The sequence below is a fragment of the Scyliorhinus torazame genome, chromosome 19 (assembly GCF_047496885.1).
Source record: "Scyliorhinus torazame isolate Kashiwa2021f chromosome 19, sScyTor2.1, whole genome shotgun sequence".
Taxonomy (NCBI): Eukaryota; Metazoa; Chordata; class Chondrichthyes; order Carcharhiniformes; family Scyliorhinidae; genus Scyliorhinus; species Scyliorhinus torazame.
Genome location: NC_092725.1, coordinates 12,352,621 through 12,365,057, shown reverse-complemented (window position 1 = coordinate 12,365,057; position 12,437 = coordinate 12,352,621).

Genomic DNA, 12,437 nt, shown 5'->3' with positions numbered 1-12,437 from the left:
GTGAGAGCGTGTGTGTGAGAGAGCGTGTGTGTGAGAGAGCGTGTGTGTGAGAGTGTGTGTGGAGAATGTGTGTGTGAGTTAGTGTTTGTGAGAGAGTGTGTGTGTGGGAGTGTGTTAGAGAGCGTGTGAGTGTGTGTGTGTCTGTGTGAGTGTGTTTGAGAGAGAGTGTGTGTCTGTGAGTGAGAGTGAGAGAGAGAGTGTGTGTCTGTGTGAGTGAGCGTTGGAGAGAGTGTGTGAGAGAGAGTGTGTGTCTGTGAGTGAGTGCGAAAGAGAGTGTGTGAGAGTGTGTGTCTGTGTGAGTGAGTGTGAGAGAGAGAGTGTGTGTCTGTGTGAGTGAGTGTGTGAGAGAGAGAGTGTGTGTCTGTGTCAGAGAGTGTGTTTGTGTGAGAGTGTGTGTCTGGGTGACTCACACTCTCACACGCACTCTCTCTCTCACACACACACTCACACACTCTCACACTCACACTCTCTCTCACAGGCACTCTCTATCTCTCTCACGCACTCTCTCTCTCACACACACACTCACACTCTCACACGCACTCTCTCTCTCACACGTACTCTCTCTCTCACATGCACTCTCTCTCTCACACGCACTCTCTCTCGCACACGCACTCTCTCTCTCACACGCACTCTCTCTCTCACGCACACTCACACACTCTCACACTCCCTCTCTCTCTCTCACACGCACTCTCTCTCTCACATGCACTCTCTCTCTCACACGCACTCTCTCTCTCACACGCACTCTCTCTCTCACACGCACTCTCTCTCCCACGCACACTCACACACTCTCACACGCCCTCTCTCTCTCACACGCACTCTCTCTCTCACACGCACTCTCTCTCTCACACGCACTCTCTCTCTCACACGCACTCTCTCTCTCACACGCACTCTCTCTCTCACACGCACTCTCTCTCTCACACGCACTCTCTCTCATACGCACTCTCTCTCTCAAAAGCACTCTCTCTCTCATGCACACTCACACACTCTCACACGCCCTCTCTCTCACACGCACTCTCTCATACGCACTCTCTCTCTCACACGCACTCTCTCTCTCACAGGCACTCTCTCTCTCACACGCACTCTCTCTCTCACGCACACTCACACACTCTCACACGCCCTCTCTCTCTCACACGCACTCTCTCTCTCATACGCACTCTCTCTCTCACACGCACTCTCTCTCTCATACGCACTCTCTCTCTCACACGCACTCTCTCTCTCACAGGCACTCTCTCTCTCACACGCACTCTCTCTCTCACATGCACTCTCTCACACGCACTCTCTCTCTCACACGCACTCTCTCTCATACGCACTCTCTCTCTCACACGCACTCTCTCTCTCACGCACACTCACACACTCTCACACGCCCTCTCTCTCTCACACGCCCTCTCTCTCTCACACGCACTCTCTCTCTCATACACACTCTCTCTCTCACACGCACTCTCTCTCTCACACGCACTCTCTCTCTCACACGCACTCTCTCTCTCACACGCACTCTCTCTCTCACGCACACTCACACACTCTCACACGCCCTCTCTCTCTCACACGCCCTCTCTCTCTCACACGCACTCTCTCTCTCACACGCACTCTCTCTCTCACACGCACTCTCTCTCTCACACGCACTCTCTCTCTCACACGCACTCTCTCTCTCACACGCACTCTCTCTCTCACACGCACTCTCTCTCATACGCACTCTCTCTCATACGCACTCTCTCTCTCACACGCACTCTCTCTCTCACGCACACTCACACACTCTCACACGCCCTCTCTCTCTCACACGCCCTCTCTCTCTCACACGCACTCTCTCTCTCACACGCACTCTCTCTCTCACACGCACTCTCTCTCTCACACGCACTCTCTCTCTCACACGCACTCTCTCTCTCACACGCACTCTCTCTCACACGCACTCTCTCTCACACGCACTCTCTCTCTCACACGCACTCTCTCTCTCACACGCACTCTCTCTCTCACACGCACTCTCTCTCCCACAGGCACTCTCTCTCTCACAGGCACTCTCTCTCTCACAGGCACTCTCTCTCTCTCACAGGCACTCTCTCTCTCACAGGCACTCTCTCTCTCACAGGCACTCTCTCTCTCACAGGCACTCTCTCTCTCACACGCACTCTCTCTCTCAGACGCACTCTCTCTCTCACACGCACTCTCTCTCTCACACGCACTCTCTCTCTCACACGCACTCTCTCTCTCACACTCACACACCCTCTCACACGCACTCTCTCTGACAGGCACTCTCTCTCTCACACGCACTCTCTCTCTCACACGCACTCTCTCTCTCACACGCACTCTCTCTCTCACACGCACTCTCTCTCTCACACGCACTCTCTCTCTCACACGCACTCTCTCTCTCACACGCACTCTCTCTCTCACACGCACTCTCTCTCTCACACGCACTCTTTCACACGCACGCACTCTCACACGCACTCTCTCTCTCACAAGCACTCTCTCTCTCACACCCACTCTCTCGCTCACATGCACTCTCTCTCTCACACGCACTCTCTCTCTCACACGCACTCTCTCTCTCACACGCACTCTCTCTCTCACACGCATTCTCTCACACGCACTCTCTCTCGCACATGCACTCTCTCACGCACACGCACTCTCTCTCGCACACGCACTCTCACTCGCACACGCACTCTCGCACACGCACTCTCTCACACGCACTCTCTCACACGCACTCTCTCACACGCACTCTCTCACACGCACTCTCTCACACGCACTCTCTCACACGCACTCTCTCACACGCACTCACTCTCTCACACGCACTCACTCTCTCACACGCACTCTCTCTCTCACACGCACTCTCTCACACGCACTCTCTCTCACACGCACTCTCTCTCACACGCACTCTCTCTCACACGCACTCTCTCTCACACGCACTCTCTCTCACACGCACTCTCTCACACGCACTCTCTCACACGCACTCTCTCTCACACGCACTCTCTCTCACACGCACTCTCTCTCACACGCACTCTTTCACACGCACGCACTCTCACACGCACTCTCTCTCTCACACGCACTTTCTCTCTCACACCCACTCTCTCTCTCACATGCACTCTCTCTCTCACACGCACTCTCTCTCACACGCACTCTCTCTCACACGCACTCTCTCTCACACGCACTCTCTCTCACACGCACTCTCTCTCACACGCACTCTCTCTCACACGCACTCTCTCTCACACGCACTCTCTCTCACACGCACTCTCAATCGCACATGCACTCTCTCTCATACACGCACTCTCTCTCTCACACGCACTCTCTCACACGCACTCTCTCTCACACGCACTCTCTCTCACACGCACTCTCTCTCACACGCACTCTCTCTCTCACACGCACTCTCTCTCTCACGCACACTCACACACTCTCACACGCCCTCTCTCTCTCACACGCACTCTCTCTCTCACACGCACTCTCTCTCTCACACGCACTCTCTCTCTCACACGCACTCTCTCTCTCACACGCACTCTCTCTCTCACACGCACTCTCTCTCTCACACGCACTCTCTCTCTCACACGCACTCTCTCTCATACGCACTCTCTCTCATACGCACTCTCTCTCATACGCACTCTCTCTCTCACACGCACTCTCTCTCTCACGCACACTCACACACTTTCACACGCCCTCTCTCTCTCACACGCACTCTCTCTCTCATACGCACTCTCTCTCTCACAGGCACTCTCTCTCTCACAGGCACTCTCTCTCTCACAGGCACTCTCTCTCTCACAGGCACTCTCTCTCTCACAGGCACTCTCTCTCTCACAGGCACTCTCTCTCACAGGCACTCTCTCTCACAGGCATTCTCTCTCTCACAGGCACTCTCTCTCACAGGCACTCTCTCTCTCACAGGCACTCTCTCTCTCACAGGCACTCTCTCTCTCACAGGCACTCTCTCTCTCACAGGCACTCTCTCTCACAGGCACTCTCTCTCTCAAAGGCACTCTCTCTCACAGGCACTCTCTCTCTCACAGGCACTCTCTCTCACAGGCACTCTCTCTCTCACAGGAACTCTCTCTCTCACACGCACTCTCTCTCTCACACGCACTCTTTCACACGCACGCACTCTCACACGCACTCTCTCTCTCACACGCCCTCTCTCTCTCACACGCACTCTCTCACACGCACTCTCTCTCTCACACGCACTCTCTCTCTCACACGCACTCTCTCTCTCACATGCACTCTCTCTCTCACATGCACTCTCTCTCACACGCACTCTCTCTCACACGCACTCTCTCTCTCACACGCACTCTCTCTCTCACACGCACTCTCTCTCTCACAGGCACTCTCTCTCTCACAGGCACTCTCTCTCTCACAGGCACTCTCTCTCTCACAGGCACTCTCTCTCTCTCACAGGCACTCTCTCTCTCACAGGCACTCTCTCTCTCACAGGCACTCTCTCTCTCACACGCACTCTCTCTCTCAGACGCACTCTCTCTCTCACACGCACTCTCTCTCTCACACGCACTCTCTCTCTCACACTCACACACCCTCTCACACGCACTCTCTCTCACAGGCACTCTCTCTCTCACACGCACTCTCTCTCTCACACGCACTCTCTCTCTCACACGCACTCTCTCTCTCACACGCACTCTCTCTCTCACACGCACTCTCTCTCTCACACGCACTCTCTCTCTCACACGCACTCTCTCTCTCACACGCACTCTTTCACACGCACGCACTCTCACACGCACTCTCTCTCTCACAAGCACTCTCTCTCTCACACCCACTCTCTCGCTCACATGCACTCTCTCTCTCACACGCACTCTCTCTCTCACACGCACTCTCTCTCTCACACGCACTCTCTCTCTCACACGCATTCTCTCACACGCACTCTCTCTCGCACATGCACTCTCTCACGCACACGCACTCTCTCTCGCACACGCACTCTCTCTCGCACACGCACTCTCGCACACGCACTCTCTCACACGCACTCTCTCACACGCACTCTCTCACACGCACTCTCTCACACGCACTCTCTCACACGCACTCTCTCACACGCACTCACTCTCTCACACGCACTCACTCTCTCACACGCACTCTCTCTCTCACACGCACTCTCTCACACGCACTCTCTCTCACACGCACTCTCTCTCACACGCACTCTCTCTCACACGCACTCTCTCACACGCACTCTCTCTCACACGCACTCTCTCTCACACGCACTCTCTCTCACACGCACTCTTTCACACGCACGCACTCTCACACGCACTCTCTCTCTCACAGGCACTCTCTCTCTCACACGCACTCTCTCTCTCACACGCACTCTCTCTCTCACAGGCACTCTCTCTCACAGGCACTCTCTCTCTCACAGGCACTCTCTCTCTCTCACAGGCACTCTCTCTCTCACAGGCACTCTCTCTCTCACAGGCACTCTCTCTCTCACACGCACTCTCTCTCTCAGACGCACTCTCTCTCTCACACGCACTCTCTCTCTCACACGCACTCTCTCTCTCACACTCACACACCCTCTCACACTCACACACCCTCTCACACGCACTCTCTCTCACAGGCACTCTCTCTCTCACACGCACTCTCTCTCTCACACGCACTCTCTCTCTCACACGCACTCTCTCTCTCACACGCACTCTCTCTCTCACACGCACTCTCTCTCTCACACGCACTCTCTCTCTCACACGCACTCTCTCTCTCACACGCACTCTTTCACACGCACGCACTCTCACACGCACTCTCTCTCTCACAAGCACTCTCTCTCTCACACCCACTCTCTCGCTCACATGCACTCTCTCTCTCACACGCACTCTCTCTCTCACACGCACTCTCTCTCTCACACGCACTCTCTCTCTCACACGCATTCTCTCACACGCACTCTCTCTCGCACATGCACTCTCTCACGCACACGCACTCTCTCTCGCACACGCACTCTCTCTCGCACACGCACTCTCGCACACGCACTCTCTCACACGCACTCTCTCACACGCACTCTCTCACACGCACTCTCTCACACGCACTCTCTCACACGCACTCTCTCACACGCACTCACTCTCTCACACGCACTCACTCTCTCACACGCACTCTCTCTCTCACACGCACTCTCTCACACGCACTCTCTCTCACACGCACTCTCTCTCACACGCACTCTCTCTCACACGCACTCTCTCTCACACGCACTCTCTCACACGCACTCTCTCTCACACGCACTCTCTCTCACACGCACTCTCTCTCACACGCACTCTTTCACACGCACGCACTCTCACACGCACTCTCTCTCTCACACGCACTCTCTCTCTCACACCCACTCTCTCTCTCACATGCCCTCTCTCTCTCACACGCACTCTCTCTCACACGCACTCTCTCTCACACGCACTCTCTCTCACACGCACTCTCTCTCACACGCACTCTCTCTCACACGCACTCTCTCTCACACGCACTCTCTCTCACACGCACTCTCTCTCACACGCACTCTCAATCGCACATGCACTCTCTCTCGCACACGCACTCTCTCTCTCACACGCACTCTCTCACACGCACTCTCTCTCACACGCACTCTCTCTCACACGCACTCTCTCTCACACGCACTCTCTCTCTCACACACACTCTCCCACGCACTCTCTCTCTCACACGCACTCTCTCACACGCACTCTCTCTCTCACACGCACACTCTCTCTCACACGCACTGTCTCTCTCACACGCACTCTCTCTCACATGCACTCTCTCTCTCACACGCACTCTCGCTCTCACACGCACACTCTCTCTCTCACACGAACTCTCTCTCTCACACGCACTCTCTCTCTCACACGCACTCTCTCTCTCACACGCACTCTCTCTCTCACACGCACTCTCTCTCTCACACGCACTCTCTCTCTCACACGCACTCTCTCTCTCACACGCACTCTCTCTCTCACACGCACTCTCTCTCTCACACGCACTGTCTCTCTCACACGCACTCTCTCTCTCACACGCACTCTCTCTCGCACATGCACAAAAAACTCTCACACTCAATCTCTCTCACGCACTCTCTCTCACACGCACTCTCGCTCTCACACGCACTCTCTCTCTCACACGCACTCTCTCTCGCACACGCACACACACTCTCACACGCACTCTCTCTCTCACACGCACTCTCTCTCTCTCACACGCACTCTCTCTCACACACACTCTCTCTCTCACACGCACACACACACTCTCACACGCACTTTCTCTCTCACACGCACTCTCTCTCTCAGACGCACTCTCTCTCTCACACGCACTCTCTCTCTCACACACACTCTCTCTCTCACACTCACACACCCTCTCACACGCACTCTCTCTCACACACGCACTCTCTCTCACACACGCACTCTCTCTCACACACGCACTCTCTCACACGTACTCTCTCTCTCACACGCACTCTCTCTCTCACACGCTCTCTCTCACACGCACTCTCTCACACACACTCTCTCTCTCACACGCCCTCACTCTCTCACACGCACTCTCTCTCTCACATGCACTCTCTCTCACACACGCACTCTCTCACACGCACTCTCTCTCTCACACGCACTTTCTCTCTCGCACGCACTCTCTCTCACACGCACTCTCTCTCTCACACGCACTCTCTCTCTCACACGCACTCTCTCTCTCACATGCACTCTCTCTCTCACACGCACTCTCTCTCTCACACGCACTCTCTCTCTCACACGCACTCTCTCTCTCACACGCACTCTCTCTCTCACACGCACTCTCTCACACGCACTCTCGCTCTCACACGCACTCTCTCTCACACACACTCTCTCTCGCACACGCACACACACTCTCACACGCACTCTCTCTCTCACGCACTCTCTCTCACACGCACTCTCTCTCTCACACGCGCTGCCTCTCACACGCACTCTCTCTCTCACACGCACTCTCTCTCTCACACACACTCGCTCTCTCAAACGCACACACACACTCTCACATGCACTTTCTCTCTCTCACACACCCTCTCTCTCACATGCAGTCTTTCTCGCACACTCACTCTCTCTCGCACACGCATTCTCTCTGGCACACGCACTCTCTCTCTCACACGCACTCTCTCTATCACACGCACTCTCTCTCACACACGCACTCTCTCTCTCACACGCACTCTCTCTCTCACATGCACTCTCTCTCTCGCACGCACACTCTCTCTCACACGCACTCTCTCTCTCACACGCACACACACACTCTCACACGCACTCTCTCTCTCACACGCACTCTCTCTCTCACACGCACTCGCTCTCTCACACACACACTCACACACTCTCACACTCACACACTCTCACACGCACTCTCTCTCTCACACGCACTCTCTCTCTCACACGCACTCTCTCTCTCTCACACGCACTCTCTCTCTCACACGCACTCTCTCTCTCACACGCACTCTCTCTCTCACACACACACTCTCTCTCTTGCACGCACTCTCTCTCTCACACGCACTCTCTCTCTCACACGCACTCTCTCTCTCACACGCACTCTCTCTATCACACGCGCTCTCTCTCTCACACGCACTCTCTCTCTCACACGCACTCTCTCTCTCACACGCACTCTCTCTCTCACACGCACTCTCTCTCTCACACGCACTCTCTCTCTCACACGCACTCTCTCTCTCACACGCACTCTCTCTCTCACACGCACTCTCTCTCTCACACGCACTCTCTCTCTCACACGCACTCTCTCTCTCACACGCACTCTCTCTCTCACGCACTCTCTCTCTCACGCACTCTCTCTCATGCACTCTCTCTCTCACACGCACTCTCTCTCTCTCACACGCACTCTCTCTCTCTCACACGCACTCTCTCTCTCACACGCACTCTCAATCGCACATGCACTCTCTCTCGCACACGCACTCTCTCTCTCACACGCACTCTCTCACACGCACTCTCTCTCACACGCACTCTCTCTCACACGCACTCTCTCTCTCACACACACTCTCACACGCACTCTCTCTCTCACACGCACTCTCTCACACGCACTCTCTCACACGCACTCTCTCTCTCACACGCACACTCTCTCTCACACGCACTGTCTCTCTCACACGCACTCTCTCTCACATGCACTCTCTCTCTCACACGCACTCTCGCTCTCTCACACGAACTCTCTCTCTCACACGCACTCTCTCTCTCACATGCACTCTCTCTCTCACACGCACTCTCTCTCTAACACGCACTCTCTCTCTCACACGCACTCTCTCTCTCACACGCACTCTCTCTCTCACACGCACTCTCTCTCTCACACGCACTCTCTCTCTCACACGCACTCTCTCACACGCACTCTCTCTCTCACACGCACTCTCCCTCTCACACGCACTCTCTCTCTCTCACACGCACTCTCTCTCTCACACGCACTCTCTCTCTCACACGCACTCTCGCTCTCACACGCACACTCTCTCTCTTACACGCACTCTCTCTCACACGCACCCTCTCTCACACGCACTCTCGCTCTCACACGCACTCTCTCTCTCACACGCACTCTCTCTCGCACATGCACACACACTCTCACACTCAATCTCTCTCACGCACTCTCTCTCACACGCACTCTCGCTCTCACACGCACTCTCTCTCTCACACGCACTCTCTCTCTCACACGCACTCTCTCTCGCACACGCACACACACTCTCACACGCACTCTCTCTCTCAAACGCACTCTCTCTCTCACACGCACTCTCTCTCACACACACTCTCTCTCTCACACGCACACACACACTCTCACACGCACTTTCTCTCTCACACGCACTCTCTCTCTCAGACGCACTCTCTCTCTCACACGCACTCTCTCTCTCACACGCACTCTCTCTCTCACACGCACTCTCTCTCACACACGCACTCTCTCTCACACACGCACTCTCTCTCACACACGCACTCTCTCACACGTACTCTCTCTCTCACGCACTCTCTCTCTCACGCACTCTCTCTCTCACGCACTCTCTCTCTCACGCACTCTCTCTCTCACGCACTCTCTCTCTCACGCACTCGCTCTCTCACACGCACTCTCTCTCACACACGCACTCTCTCTCACACACGCACTCTCTCTCTCACACGCACTCTCTCTCTCACACGCACTCTCTCTCTCACACGCACTCTCTCTCTCACACGCACTCTCTCTCTCACACGCACTCTCTCTCTCACACGCACTCTCTCTCTCACACGCACTCTCTCTCTCACACGCACTCTCTCTCTCACACGCACTCTCTCTCTCACACGCACTCTCTCTCTCACACGCACTCTCTCTCTCACACGCACTCTCTCTCTCACGCACTCTCTCTCTCATGCACTCTCTCTCTCATGCACTCTCTCTCTCACACGCACTCTCTCTCTCTCACACGCAATCTCTCTCTCTCACACGCACTCCCTCTCTCACACGCACTCTCAATCGCACATGCACTCTCTCTCGCACACGCACTCTCTCTCTCACACGCACTCTCTCACACGCACTCTCTCTCACACGCACTCTCTCTCACACGCACTCTCTCTCACACGCACTCTCTCTCTCACACACACTCTCACACGCACTCTCTCTCTCACACGCACTCTCTCACACGCACTCTCTCACACGCACTCTCTCTCTCACACGCACACTCTCTCTCACACGCACTGTCTCTCTCACACGCACTCTCTCTCACATGCACTCTCTCTCTCACACGCACTCTCGCTCTCTCACACGAACTCTCTCTCTCTCACACGCACTCTCTCTCTCACATGCACTCTCTCTCTCACACGCACTCTCTCTCTCACACGCACTCTCTCTCTCACACGCACTCTCTCTCTCACACGCACTCTCTCTCTCACACGCACTCTCTCTCTCACACGCACTCTCTCTCTCACACGCACTCTCTCTCTCACACGCACTCTCTCTCTCACACGCACTCTCTCTCTCACACGCACTCTCTCTCTCACACGCACTCTCTCTCTCACACGCACTCTCCCTCTCACACGCACTCTCTCTCTCTCACACGCACTCTCTCTCTCACACGCACTCTCTCTCTCACACGCACTCTCGCTCTCACACGCACACTCTCTCTCTTACACGCACTCTCTCTCACACGCACTCTCTCTCACACGCACTCTCTCTCTCACACGCACTCTCTCTCACACGCACTCTCGCTCTCACACGCACTCTCTCTCTCACACGCACTCTCTCTCGCACATGCACACACACTCTCACACTCAATCTCTCTCACGCACTCTCTCTCACACGCACTCTCGCTCTCACACGCACTCTCTCTCTCACGCGCACTCTCTCTCTCACACGCACTCTCTCTCGCACACGCACACACACTCTCACACGCACTCTCTCTCTCAAACGCACTCTCTCTCTCACACGCACACACACACTCTCACACGCACTTTCTCTCTCACACGCACTCTCTCTCTCAGACGCACTCTCTCTCTCACACGCACTCTCTCTCTCACACGCACTCTCTCTCACACACGCACTCTCTCTCACACACGCACTCTCTCTCACACACGCGCTCTCTCACACGTACTCTCTCTCTCACGCACTCTCTCTCTCACGCACTCTCTCTCTCACGCACTCTCTCTCTCACGCACTCTCTCTCTCACGCACTCGCTCTCTCACGCACTCGCTCTCTCACACGCACTCTCTCTCACACACGCACTCTCTCTCACACACGCACTCTCTCTCACACACGCACTCTCTCTCACATACGCACTCTCTCACACGTACTCTCTCTCTCACGCACTCTCTCTCTCACGCACTCTCTCTCTCACGCACTCTCTCTCTCACGCACTCTCTCTCTCACGCACTCGCTGTCTCACACGCACTCTCTCTCTCACACGCACTCTCTCTCTCACACGCTCTCTCTCACACGCACTCTCTCTCTCACACGCACTCTCTCTCTCACACGCACTCTCTCTCTCACATGCACTCTCTCTCACACACGCACTCTCTCACACGCACTCTCTCTCTCACACGCACTCACTCTCTCGCACGCACTTTCTCTCTCGCACGCACTCTCTCTCACACGCACTCTCTCTCTCACACGCACTCTCTCTCTCACACGCACTCTCTCTCTCACACGCACTCTCTCTCTCACACGCACTCTAGCTCTCACACGCACTCTCTCTCTCACACGCACTCTCTCTCTCACACGCACTCTCTCTCTCACACGCACTCTCTCTCTCACACGCACTCTCTCACACGCACTCTCGCTCTCACACGCACTCTCTCTCTCACACGCACTCTCTCTCGCACACGCACACACACTCTCACACGCACTCTCTCTCTCACGCACTCTGTCTCACACGCACTCTCTCTCTCACATGCACTGCCTCTCACACGCACTCTCTCTCTCACACGCACTCTCTCTCTCACACACACACTCGCTCTCTCACACGCACACACACACTCTCACATGCACTTTCTCTCTCACACGCACTCTCTCTCTCACACGCACTCTCTCTCTCACACGCACTCTCTCACGCACACTCACACACCCTCTCTCTCACATGCAG